Here is a 14,070-nt window from a genome sequence, read left to right on the forward strand (position 1 = left end):
CTCCACGAGCAGAAACGTGTTCAAACTAGGATCAATATTGGAGATGATTTTGAAAAATGGAGAGAGGTTAGAACACAGAAAGGTTTACAGACCGATGCAGAGCTGTATAAACACTGAAGCTTCAGTGTTCACCACATGGTGACCTGTGTGAGCATCGACTCTAGAGAGGAGGCGAGGAGAGACAGCTCTCTACAATGTTTAGAATTTAGACTGCAGTACCCATTTTAAACACTAGGTGTCTGCGTTACATACTGCTCCTTTAAGTTAAAATGTTTGACAGCTGATTTAAACCATCGTCAAATTACAGCTGATCAGAGTCTGGATGTCTTTCCGGTGGATCGTGTTCACACAGACTGTTTTTCTCCTGCACACACCAGAGCCTGCTGATACGTGATTGGTCAATACCACCCTGACTACAACCAGAAACCTGAGCATTTCTCATACTGCATTCCAGACCCCCGTGCACAGATTCAAAATTTTTATGTTGAGCAATTTGCATAACAGAAGCTTGATTTTCAAATACTTTATCTGCTGATCACAAAAAAAGATGCATGTACTAATTTTCTGTTTTAATGATGGAGAAGATCGTCCTTGGATTTCGGTGTTTAGGAGTTTTCGAGCTACATGATAAGCTGTTGAGAAATTCCTGCATGGCTGGATGCTTTTTTTTTAAGTTATTAGCATTGTGACAAATGTTAAAAGGATTATGAATCTTCGGCTTTCTGTTTCCAATCCCAGAATCCTTTGGACCGTGTTACAGGATGTGTGTGTCAGAGATGTTAGCCTCCTGTCTCAGCACAAAGGAGGATAAGACCGCCTGAAAGAGCTGCCTTTAGATAATCAGCCTGGTCCCTGCAGAGGCTGCACACACACTCACAGACACACACACACACACACACACACACACACACACACACACACACACACACACACACACACACACACACACACACACACGGCTCAGGCTGCTTGTTTGTGATTCGCTGTGTTCAGAGTGTGCTGTTTCTTTGTGTTTCCTGCTCTGAGTAGGTGTCTCTTTGAGCGACCGTGTGTGACTTAGAGAACGGTAAAGAGCTGCACAGATGAATCGATATGTGGGAAAATTCACAGAATCACAGCCCCACGGAGTCCACAGACCGCCATACGAACAGCATAAAAACCCTAACGAGTGTGTGCCGGATCCGTCGTAAAGCCCACACATTTACCTCCCACCTGCAGCAGCGGCTCGGTGGCAGATCTCTGCGTCTCCTCGCAATCGTACGTGCTGCATGAATCATGTTTGATCGCCTGTGAAACGGCAAAGTAGGCCTTTCATTTTAGCCTCCATTACCCGCACAGGGAGAGCACAGAGCTCCATAATCACCAGATCCAGCAGGTCCTCAGGGTCCTGACAGCCTCAGAAGGGGGGGTCCGGAGTCCCGCTGTGGCTGAGAGCTAGGCATGAGGAAGTGACTGCTCGGGGACGGCGCTCTGATTGACAGGAGGAGTAATTAAATATGGTCGTCGCCACAAGTGATGCATGAGAAACCTACAGAGAGTCTGAAAGCTTTTTGGACCGAGGCTCGTTCTGGAGAACTCAAATCTATTTGCATTTCAAGTGAGTGTCGCGTCTAATTGCAGAGCCGTCACACCGTTAATTCACATTTAATGTTCAATACGAACACAGAGGTGGAAACGATCACTTTGTTGTAGTGTGTTTGAGAAAGTTTGGTCTCTGCAGGGAGTCAGAGATCATTATTAGAAGTCAAATAGACTCAACGGGAGCTGAAGCTTTTTCTCTGTCTGCAGCAGAAGGTCGGAAACAGTGACCTGTGCACCGTATCTGAAGACTTCATATGAAGACGGACTCTTGTGTCAGATTGAAGCAGACACTGATGGTTGCAGACAATTCAATGACTCTTTCGTTTCCTCTCAATGTTCCTCCTCTACTCTGATAATCTCACATCGTGGGAGCCTCGTTTGGCAACAGAGCGGAATATTTCTATTTCTTGGATTAGAATTAGCATATTTTTTCACAAAGATGTGGGACCTGGTACTGATCCTAGCTAACAGGTCATCACACTGAGACACATTTCTAAGAATACTTCCAGAGCTCCTGCGCGAATACGTTTTGTGAGGGAAAACGTGGAGCATGTTTATTCCGACCTGCAGGATTCAGACGTCTGCTGGTTGTGAAGCTGTGAATGTGAACAGAAGTGTTTGTTTGCACAGAAACTCCTCTGAGGATCTTTAAGTGTGAGCTGCAGAACGAGAGCAGGGAGGTCGGAGCTGAGAGGGAAAAGAAATCATCCATATTAATACAACGTGTTTACTTCAGTGGCAGAGACGACAGCTCTGTGAAAGATCTCAAAATAAACTCAGAATGCGAACAGAAAGATGCAGCCGGACAAGAAAACTGAATTATCTTCCGGAAGACAAATGTTAATGTTCAAAGAGTGTTAGGGCCGAGTGAAACCTTTTTTTATTTATAAAAGACGATGGGTTGAAAGTTCCTCTCTGAGGTTTAATCAGGTGTTAGGGGAAGAGGGGATCATTTTCCACGGGGAACACCAGTGCTGACTTAACACCTAACGACAGCTCAAGAGATTTCAGAGTCACAGACACATTTCCCAAATCAGAATGAATCACGGGAGTTTTTCTGGAGTTATGGGCGCTCTTCTGTGACCTTGCCGTTTGGGCATAAATCTCAACCCGAGCAGTTTGAAGGCGGTCTGTTTCTCGTCTTGGTGTTATTTTTTAGCAGTAGGGCAGGCTTTTAGTCTCATTTTATGCAAACTGTGGTGCTCAATGGTATGATGGTCGATCATGGTCCAATCAGCTGCTCCCAGCCGGTCAGAGAATTTTCTGGCATGATTGATATTTTGGTCGTAGGACTGCACACACGATGAGAGCAGAGCAACGGTCCAATTCCCCAACTTCAGGAACTTTTTGATTTTACCTGCAGCGACTGACAGTCAGCATCCGATCACCATGACAACAGCAGGCGTGCGCGTTTAATCCGTCTCTAGCCCTCCGATGATGATGACGGAAACATCAGCTGGAAATATCTGCAATAAAAGTGTGAACAGTCTGGGGAATGTTTGTTTCTTTCAGTGGACTAAATGAGAGCTTCTGGTGGGAGTTTGAAGAACCAGTATCTCTTTGATTCTCAAAGACGGAGCAGCAGGTGAATGTTACACTCTTCTGTAAACAAGGCAGACTGAATGTTTTCTGTGTGGATAAAAAGCAACGGGAGGTAGCCTAGTGGTTAGTGAGCGCTCCCCATGTACGGAGGCTGAAGTCCTCCGTACAGCAGGCGGCCCTGGTTTGAGTCTGACCTGCGGCTCCTTTCCTCCTCACTCGCTCTCTCGCTCTAAGATTTCTGACTCTATCCACTGTCCTGTCTCTAAATAACGACATAAAAAGCCCAGAAATAAACCTTTAAAAAGCAACAGTGTCATGAACAGCTCGTAGTTTGGAGATGCGTTTAGTAGAGAAAGACCACATGGGGAGTTAGTGTACCCAAACATCTGCAAACAATCGACACCTCCTTAGAGAAACGTAACCCCCGATGGCTCCATTCTCACGTTTTCAGTCTCTCAAACTTTGTATCAATCCGTCCACTCAAGGACGAAATATTCCACTTGTGATTTGTGCGTCGCTTTACGACCTCGAGCACGGTCAGCCGGAGAACAAACAACTTAACTCCTAATAGACTTGTTGGAGCTTTCCATCAGGACATATCTGGCGGGGGTGCAGATTTATGTGTATCAGGATCCCTGTGACCCCCATCAGGCGGAGAACACTTCCACTAATGACCGAGGTGTGTATGCAAACACACACACGGCGAGCGCCGAGGCGTGTGCAGCTAAACTGCTTTTCCAAACCCGGCAGCGACAGCAGCGGCAGCAGCTGAGCTGTTTTAAGGCGAGGGAGCCAATCTACGGGCTGCGTCGCTCCATTACTCGGTCAGTGAGGTGAGCTGGTGGCGTGATGGAAATCGCAGTCGCTTTTCTGGAGGTCACAGAGGACGCCGCCATGCAACAGGCCCTCGTGCTGTGCGTGTGTGTGTGTGTGTGTGTGTGTGTGTGTGTGTGTGTGTGTGTGAGTTTACCCAAAATCCTCCTCTGATTCGTCTCATTTCCTCCGTGCTCGTCTGAACGCGTCCGCTCAGTTTTTCAGGAGCGGCGTCGAGCGAGGGGCGAGAGTTTGAAGGAAAATAAGACTTCACCTTAAAGTGGACCAAAACAGAAAACAAGAGCGACAACCTGCAGCTCAAACGCTAAGCAAATATATAAATATGCAAATGAGCAGCGCCACTTAGGGAATGTTAATTAAAGAGAACACAGAGACAAAACAAAGCAGCTAATCATCAAACGCAGACAGATGCACACACACATACACACACACACACACACACACGCACGCACATACACACACACGCACACACACACGCACGCACATACACACACACACACACACGCACACACACACACACATACACACACACAGACACGCACACGCACACACGCACACGCACACACACACACACACACACACACACACACACACACACACACACATACACACACACACACACACACGCGCACACACACACACACACGCACGCACGCACGCACATACACACATATACACACACACACACGCACACATCTCTCATTGGGGTGAAAGACGTCTCCACAAAAAGCTTCAGTCCGCTCCGCGTGTTGTCGCTCAGCCTCGTTCTTCATATCTTTGCGAGCGTAATGACATCATAAATCAAAGATGAGCGAGCGAGCAGCTGCTGATGTTCATATTTAGAACAAACACACACTTCTTGTGTCGTATTTGAAGAACATAATGAGATCTGAACCCTGGAGACACATTATCTCCACAAATACGAGTCGGGATGCCGAGTCTGCAGAGAGGAGCTGCTGATGCTGTTCAGATTCCAGAGTTGTGCTTCAACGGGAAAACTTTAAAGTTTGATATTTATGGAGAGAGTCGTCCACAGATTAATCATCTCACTCCCAAGCTGTTTAGGATTCAAGAATGGTTGAAATCAAAGCTTGAGAATCAAAGCTATAACCTCTTTTTTTATTGCCACAGTCTACTTTAACAGGCGCCTACATTACCCACATTGCAACTTAACCTGCTCACATCGAGGTCAGACATGCAGGTTGAGTTTCTAGCTTGCAGCCGAGCAGCAACCTCCGGTGTTGAAAAAATGAAGCCGATTCCAATGTTTAAAATCCTGCAGTTCCTCGAGTGTCCACTAGAGGCTGGCTGCAGAAGCACAGGAAGTCACATACACACCCATTCTAAAAAGCCTGTTTTTAAAGCAGAGATTAACATGTTTACAGCCTGGTTCAAAAAAACAAATAGGTCTGATTAGCTCATGTCTCGATCTACTACAACACCTGTCTCACTGCCAATTTGCACTGCGGTCCGGCGCACGGCCTACCCCACTGGGTCCGTTTCTGGAGCGTGAGTGCAGCTATGAGCAGCTGTACACACGGGTTCACAAGATCACAGCAGAACTACAAGAAGAACTACCAGATCATAAGAGAACTACAAGATCTCAGGAGAACTCCAAGATCACAGGAGAATGATGTGGATTCCCGTTGTTGATATGTTTGATGATGAAGAAATTCGCCGTTGACACTGACTTGCTTACATAATGATCATTTTATTGACAAACAAGTTACAGCATCGCCAGGCTCGCCATGGTTCGACCTGGGAGAGACACAGCCAAAAGTGATCTCTCCTGAACATACACTGAGAATGCTATTTATAGACAATGTTACAGGGCACATTAGGACATCTGTTTATCTGTTTGTTTTTTAGGACAACCCCTCTTTTCCAACAGCAGCAGCCTCTGCAATTATATGTATGTCATAAACTTAAAGGCCAACACAGGTCACAGGTACAATCTCCTGTCTAGATGTCCCTGGGAAACCCTCTGGACATAAGGGTCCATTTGTTCACATTCCACTGCGGGGGATCCTAGCTTAGATCTAGCATTTCCTGACACTCATAACTCATCCTGCGAACCACACCTCTAAACAAACTTTCCACTGAAGGAAACCCCTTTAACAGATGTGTGCAGTATACACTTAAAGATCACTATAATATCTCTGTCCTAGATATTTAATACACTTCAAGAACTACAAGATCACAAGAGAACTACAAGATCACAAGAGAACTACAAGATCACAGGAGAACTACAAGATCACAAGAGAACTACAAGATCACAGGAGAACTACAAGATCACAAGAGAACTACAAGATCACAAGAGAACTACAAGATCACGGGAGAACTACAAGATCACGGGAGAACAACAAGATCACGGGAGAACTACAAGATCTCGGGAGAACTACAAGATCACAGGAGAACTACAAGATCACAAGAGAACTACAAGATCACAAGAGAACTACAAGATCACAGGAGAACTACAAGATCACAAGAGAACTACAAGATCACAAGAGAACTACAAGATCACGGGAGAACTACAAGATCACGGGAGAACAACAAGATCACGGGAGAACTACAAGATCTCGGGAGAACTACAAGATCACAGGAGAACTACAAGATCACAGGAGAACTCCAAGATCACGGGAGAACTCCAAGATCAAATGAGAACTACAAGATCACAGGAGAACTACAAGATCAAATGAGAACTACAAGATCACAGGAGAACTACAAGATCTCAGGAGAACTACAAGATCACAGGAGAACTACAAGATCACGGGAGAACTACAAGATCACGGGAGAACTACAAGATCAAATGAGAACTACAAGATCACAGGAGAACTACAAGATCTCAGGAGAACTACAAGATCACAGGAGAACTACAAGATCTCAGGAGAACTACAAGATCACAAGAGAACTACAAGATCACAGGAGAACTACAAGATCTCGGGAGAACTACAAGATCACAGGAGAACTACAAGATCACAGGAGAACTCCAAGATCACGGGAGAACTACAAGATCACGGGAGAACTACAAGATCAAATGAGAACTACAAGATCACAGGAGAACTACAAGATCTCAGGAGAACTACAAGATCACAGGAGAACTACAAGATCTCAGGAGAACTACAAGATCACAAGAGAACTACAAGATCACAGGAGAACTACAAGATCACAGGAGAACTACAAGATCACAGGGGAACTACAAGATTTTTACGGTGCTAGTTCACACAGCAGCCTTCAGCTACAAAGCAGCCAGTTAGCCTGTCTCTGTGCTGTTTGATACGACGGCTGAGGCTAAGAGGAAGGGGAAGGAGACGTGTTCTAAAAATAATCGTAGCAACAACAAAGTCAAAGGTTTTCTTCATGTCAGAAGTGCACCAACATCTTCGCATGTTGGGAGAATAATTAAGCTTTAATCACTTAAATTGAACTTTATATGCTCATATCATGTGCAACATCTAGCACACATAACCTCATCACACTTCATATAGTGAGCTGTCAAATCTCCCACTCACATGCTAAGTTATGCTAAATCGCTATTTTCTGTGTATGCTGGTGTTTTTAGACAGTGTCAAGGGTTGACGTGTGTGTGTGTGTGTTCTGTTGATCCCTTTTAATGCAGACATGATCATTAATTGTGTGTGGGTGAGTGTGTGTGCAACATGAGTGACATGTCAGGGTCACAGAGAAGAAAACGCTCCTCATACATAAACATGTGAGAGAGAACAGAGAGCGTCGTTTGTGGTTAAAACAGTGTGTTGGAGATAATTATATGTGTTGGTTCAATCGGTGTGTGTGTGTGTGCGTGTGTGTGACACTCGGAGTGTGTCGTTCACTCTGACAACCTGTCATCAGGACATTTGGACTCACTCAGCCTCGGTATAATTTAATTTAAATATTCTTCACCTTCTCCTGCACACACACACACACACACACACACACACACACTCACACACACACACTCACAGACATCACAGCTGGACAAGGACCATTTCACACACACATGACGATATGTTGAATGTGAGCTGCTTCAGCTCGTCTCCATTCACTCAGCTGATTATCTGAACTGAGGAAACATATTGACCTTCAGTTTAGTCTCCGTTCTGATTGGAGTTGGTTTAAAACGCTCCTGATGCTAGCTGCCTCTCCTGAGATCTGGAGGGCCGCCCTGTTTTCCTCCTCCCCTCCCTCGTGGTACAACGAGGAGCGCACGTCAAAGAGCAAGAATGCTCGCTCCATCCACAACTCCACCAGTATCTCCTCCTTTTCCAGAGTCCAGGAGAACATTTCTGGGTTAAGTTGGGATGAATAATTCAGCAGTGAGCCGCTCAGCCCGACAATTTCAGGTAGTTTGAAGCACCATATCTAAAACGTATCTAAAGTCTGGCTCCGCCTACACGATAATCAGTTTTGATTGGAGGTCGGACTCCTCCTTTCTGACTATGGCGGGGTTGTTCCTGAAGATTATCTTGTAGTATGAGTGGTATGAAGATCAAATCTTAACGTCTCCGATCTGCTCGGAGATCGTCAGAGACGCCCCAATTTATTTCAAACATAGGATTTAAAATCTTGACGAGTCATGAAAAGGTCTGAAGAAGACACGCCTCCCTGCCATTTCTTCACCCGAACATGTTTATTTCCTCTCTGCACAGAGCATAAATGTAACCTCCTGCTCTGTTGTTTACATGGGGTCAGGTGAGGTGGTGTGTTCCTCTAATCTAGTAGAATCCTGTAGTCTGTGATGTGACATTATCGTTATATCTGGCAGTGTGTTCATGATGAGATTATGGAGAAGAATATCGGTTTAGATTCTCCTCGTGTGTGTGATGCGACCTGATTTATAACTCCTCCAGTCTGAGTCTTTTGCTGAAGAGCAAAACGTAGACCATCACATGACAGACGGGGGTGAAACAGCATCGTGAAGCTGGCCTCTTTTTTCTGACAGACGTTCGTCTATTAGCCCGTTTGAACTTTAATGAAAACACAAGACACTAATCGATCTTTTAAAGATGCACTTTAATCGTCTCAGTCACAGTTAGCGGTTTTAACTAACGAAGGTCAGAGACGGAGATAAAGTCAGAGCTGAAGACAGCAGGAGAGCCGAGCGGTCCAATCCTCCTCTGAAACCTCGGAGCTCCTCGCCCCCCCCCACAGGGCTCCTCAAAGATTCATCAGAACTAATGATCGACCCTCAGAGAGACGAGGGAGTGTAGCTGGTGTGCGCTCGTTTCCTCTGAGTGAGCCTCCATGTTTGTGTAAGAAGACGACTTTGGGCCAGAGTACATAAAAGAATCACTCAAGACATGAGTGAAGGTTTTGCAGGCAGGCTCAGAGGATCTTTCTCTACAGCATGGATTTAAAGTGTGAGAACTAGTCGTACATTAATGCATCCATGTGATGTCTGCAGGCTCCATTGAAGAATCCATCCAGCGTGTTTGTTTTTAGCTCTCTTTTCGATAATGTACAGCGAGCTTAATGTTTGAGTCTGCGAGTTAGCTTCAGGCTACAGCTTTACAACCTGTTTACATCTACAGTGGGACCAATTAGCAGTTAGCTGCTTCTGTTAGCAGTGAAATTAGCAGTTAGCTGCTTCTGTTAGCAGTCGATTAGTGAAACGGCGAGCAGCGGGTTAGTTTGATACTGAAGGAATCTGAACCCTGTAAGGTCTAAACTTTTAAATACTGTCAGGACATTCAACTTCTTTCAAAAAGTATAGATCCCATCACTCCATTTCTTTCCTCCTTACATCAGCACACCTTCTTTAAATACTGCTGATTGTGTTCAAGATGTTAAATGGACTTTCCCCGGCTTACCTTTCAGAACTCCTGTCTCCATATCAGCCTGTAAGAGATCCAAGGTCATCTGACCAAAACCTGTCCATGCTTGGAACCAGGACTAGGGGTTCTGGGGATCTGGCCTTTTATTGTGTGGAACTCTCTACCTCCCAACATCGGTCTCTCACCCACTATCAGCGTTTCTTAAGACTCACCTTCAAATATATTTCTACTGCTTTCACCTTTCAATAACCTCAGGGATCCAGAGCTCTGCAGGTTTTGCGTTACACTGGACATGACTGTCACCTGTCCTCGCACTTTGATTGTTGTTGTTCTTGTCCATCTTATCTGCGCTGTTCAGCACTTTGGATCAACTGTGTGGTTTGAAAAGTGCTCTATAAATAAAGTTGAGTTCAGGCCGTCTTTGTTACACCAACAGATGGGTCGATTGTTTTCACCTTGGCTGAGCTGAAACCACTGAAAGATCAACCGGTTTCAGTTGAGCCGTCTGTAGCTGCATCCCCGTCACAGCTTGAACATTTAAAAATGCCTCTAGACTGAAGCAGTTTATTGAGTAACCTTCATGAAGTTCCTGCAGATGAACACTAAATAAAGAAGGCTGTAGAGACCGATCCAACCCGGAGTTTAAAAGGTTAAAAGGCTAGCTTCAGTAGCTAATCGACTGCTTTAGACTGGAGAGTAATCTGTTGACTTTCAGCCAATCACATCACTGCTCTCAAAGCTCTGACACAGCTGAGCCAATCACAGTCAAGTATGACAACATCATCTCCAGGACTGACGAAAACAGAATCCCTTTTTCTTCTGTTTTTTCTGTTCCCAAACTTGTGTTGACATCACCTGAGGACATTTACCTTCACACGGCCCCCTGCAGAGACTCTGAGGACTTTCTTCTACTTCAACAAACGCAGAGAAAATATCCTGAAACACCTGCAGAGGAGGAATGAGCTGCAGCACTGTAAGACACCTAGTGTCACATATCGGAGCTCAAGAACACAAAAACATTTCACTGACAAAGACCACACCAAGAGAGATACTGATTTAGAATAGTTTATTATAATATTAATGATCGAAAGGATGAGCGAGGTGGGATGATCGGAAGACTGAGGGTGGATAGATGAAGGGGGATAAAGGTGGGTGTGTAAGAGGTAAGGGTCGAGAGATGAAGGGATGAAGGTTAGGACAGAGGGAAGGAGGGATGAAGGTGAGGGTGGAGGGATGAAGGTTAGAACAGAGGGAAGGAGGGATGAAGGTGAGGGTGGAGGGATGAAGGAAGGTTAGGACAGAGGGAAGGAGGGATGAAGGTTAGGTTGGAGGGATGAAGGTTAGGACAGACGGAAGGAGGGATGAAGGTGAGGGTGGAGGGAAGGAGGGATGTAGGTAAGTTTGGAGTGAAGGAGGGATGAAGGTTAGGTTGGAGGGATGAAGGTAAGGACGGAGGGATGAAGGTGAGGGTCGAGGGAAGGAGGGATGTAGGTTAGGGTGGAGGGAAGGAGGGATGTAGGATGAGGTGGAGTGAAGGAGGGATGAAGGGATGAAGGTTAGGATGAAGGTTAGGAAGGAGGAATGAAGATGAGGGTGGAGGGATGAAGGGATGAAGGTTAGGACAGAGGGAAGGAGGGATGAAGGTTAGGTTGGAGAGATGAAGGTTAGGACGGAGGGAAGGAAGGATGGGGGGATGAAGGTGAGGGTGGAGGGAACGAGGGATGTAGGTTAGGGTGGAGTGAAGGAGGGATGAAGGTTAGGTTGGAGAGATGAAGGTTAGGACGGAGGGAAGGAAGGATGGGGGATGAAGGTTAGGGTGGAGGGAACGAGGGATGTAGGTTAGGGTGGAGTGAAGGAGGGATGAAGGTTAGCACGGAGGGAAGGAGGAATGAAGGTGAGGGTGGAGGGATGAAGGGATGAAGGTTAGGACAGAGGGAAGGAGGGACGAGGGATGAAGATTAGGTTGAAGGGATGGAGGGATGAAGGTTAGGATGAAGGGATGAAGGTGGCTGCTTTGTCGGCAGTGTGTGAATGTGTATGAATGGATGAGTTAATACTGATGGACTCTTTACTCAGCAGCCTCTACCATCAGTGTGTGAATGTGTAGGTGTGACCTGCTGTGTAAAAGAGCTTTGAGTAGAAAGACTAGAAAATAGTTAGACAAGCTCAAAACCATTCATCATTTGTCATTCCTAACTCCACAACCGTTTGTCAATGGTTGTGTCTTTAGTCTCAGGCTGACATTGTTGGCAGGATTACATACACACACACACACACACATACACACACACACTGACCTCTGTGTGTGAAAGTCAAATGCACAGCACTCAGGCCTGTCAGAGTGTATCATCCTCTGCAGCAGACAGACACGCAAACACAAACACTGTCACATGAGTTGAGCCAAACACTTATGAATTGACACACACAAACAAACACACATACAAACACACTAACGTGTTACAGCCTGACATCAAGCATTTTTTTAATGTCTCATTACTACTTTTTTTATAAATGGTTATTTAACATTGTGTGGTTAAATTCATTTTGTTAAAGTTGACAGACATATAGCACCAGTGCATTCTGGGTGTTGAAGTATTTGAACCCTTTGCCCAGAAGGGAACAACGCAGCCCATTTTCGGTAACTTCTCTGGCTTTGTAGCATCGATTTAAATTTTTTTTGCACCTTTCTACTGAAAAGACAGTCCAGCTCTATGAATAAAGAGACAGACACATACAGAAACAGTCAAATCTAGTCAGAGGACAGGGTCTGCAGACACAGTCACCACCACACAGGTATGGAGGCCCAGAAGGGACAATGGAGCAGCTTCACTTTAGGAGAAGTCTGTATTTTATTTTGAAGGAACAAGCTGCTGATTCTGTATTCAAGTTCAAATTCACATATGCAGAATTGATGACATCTTTCACCTTGATTTCCCTCATATCCTCGCTCCATCTCTCCAATGAGCTGCAAAAACTAAATTACACCAAGAGAAGAAAAATAACATGCGAGTGAAGAAGCAGCAGCAGAGGCTCAGGAGTAAAATAAGAAACAGAAACAAAAGCGAGAGAAGAGAAGCAGCAGGATGAAGACACAGAAGTAGGACAAGCAGTAGATTAAGCTGCTAGCTGAGCAGTGATTGTCTGTGACAGTTTCTCCTGCATTAACATATGCATGATGTAGTGGATACAGAAGGACGCACGTACTGGAATACGCAGAGATAATCCCCCAAACTACTGCATGAATCACTCCAGGATTTACTGCTTTTATAGGACAGTTTTCTGAGCATCTGCTGGAGCTGTTTTTACACAACAATGCAGCAAAGTACCGGGGCTGGAGAGGGAGGAGAAAACAAACAAAAACAGGATGAAATACAGGGAATATATACGATGAAAAAGGAGATTAAATCAGGTTTATTTTGGATTGTTAAAGGAGCAGTATGTAACTCTGACCCCTAGTGTTTAAAATGGGTACTGCAGTCTAAATTCTAAACATTGTAGAGAGCTGTCTCCCCCCGCCCCCTCCTCTCTAGAGTCGATGCTCATTGCAGGTCACCATGTGGTGGACACTGAAGCTTCAGTGTTTATCCAGCTCTGCATCGGTCTGTAAACCTTTCTGTGTTCTAACCTCTCTCCATTTTTCAAAATCATCTCCAATATTGATCCTAGTTTGAGCACGTTTCTGCTCGTGGAGCTTATTAGAAACATGCAGAGGCTTTTTAGGTCGGGTACAATCACTTCTATCTGAACCACTTCTCTTGCCCGCTTCCATCGCTGCAACACCTGTTGGTTTGACCTGATAACTGCTCTCATATCTGACAAACCGAGGGGCGTCCAAAACGGCCGTGCGGGGGTCACCTTAAAACCGTCTACCTTCTCTGGTCCAAACAAATCCAGAGCATTCAGGACCAGAATCTAAAGTTAGAAGGAGGACATACTGGCTGCTGCATTGTTGTCAGAGAAGTCAGCACTTCAACATAACATGTTTCATTAATGTCTGATCAGATAGTAAGATCACTTTATCATTTCACTCACTACACTACACTACCTTTAATGTGGAGAGAGTGACTTAAAGAAAGGTTCAGTCCCTGAATGAACACGTTTGTTCTTTTAAAAACTGAAAGATTTCAGGTTTCGGGGTCTGATAAGAGCATCCTGTGATGTTTTATGTATCACAGTGAAACATGTTTAAATGATGAAGACAATAAATGTGTGTGACAGTGAACAGACAGCTGACATATGGGCCCTGCTTCTGTTATAGTGAAATATAAATATAGACTTGTTCATTTATTTAGACTCTTTACTCTTTCTCTGCATATTTAAAAAAAAAAAGAAGAAAGAA

The 14,070-nt window shown here is 45.0% G+C and overlaps 1 protein-coding gene and 1 long non-coding RNA gene across 3 annotated transcripts in view; one reads left to right on the forward strand and one right to left on the reverse strand.

Moving 5' to 3' along the window:
- The window catches only part of LOC132992230 (uncharacterized), a 190,881-nt gene that overhangs the window by 155,725 nt on the left and 21,086 nt on the right, over positions 1-14,070 (reverse strand). Inside the window, exon 1 of one of the 2 annotated variants that reach the window (XR_009676309.1) lies at positions 4,572-4,599. The exons of the other annotated variant lie outside the window; for it this stretch is intronic. This is a non-coding gene — a long non-coding RNA (uncharacterized LOC132992230). Of the gene's footprint in view, positions 1-4,571; positions 4,600-14,070 lie in introns of those variants that run through there. 2 annotated transcript variants of the gene reach the window in all.
- The window catches only part of gfra2b (GDNF family receptor alpha 2b), a 95,074-nt gene that overhangs the window by 65,164 nt on the left and 15,840 nt on the right, over positions 1-14,070 (forward strand). The gene's annotated exons all lie outside the window — the stretch shown is intronic.

Source organism: Labrus mixtus, chromosome 17 (assembly GCF_963584025.1).
Source record: "Labrus mixtus chromosome 17, fLabMix1.1, whole genome shotgun sequence".
Lineage (NCBI taxonomy): Eukaryota > Metazoa > Chordata > Actinopteri > Labriformes > Labridae > Labrus > Labrus mixtus.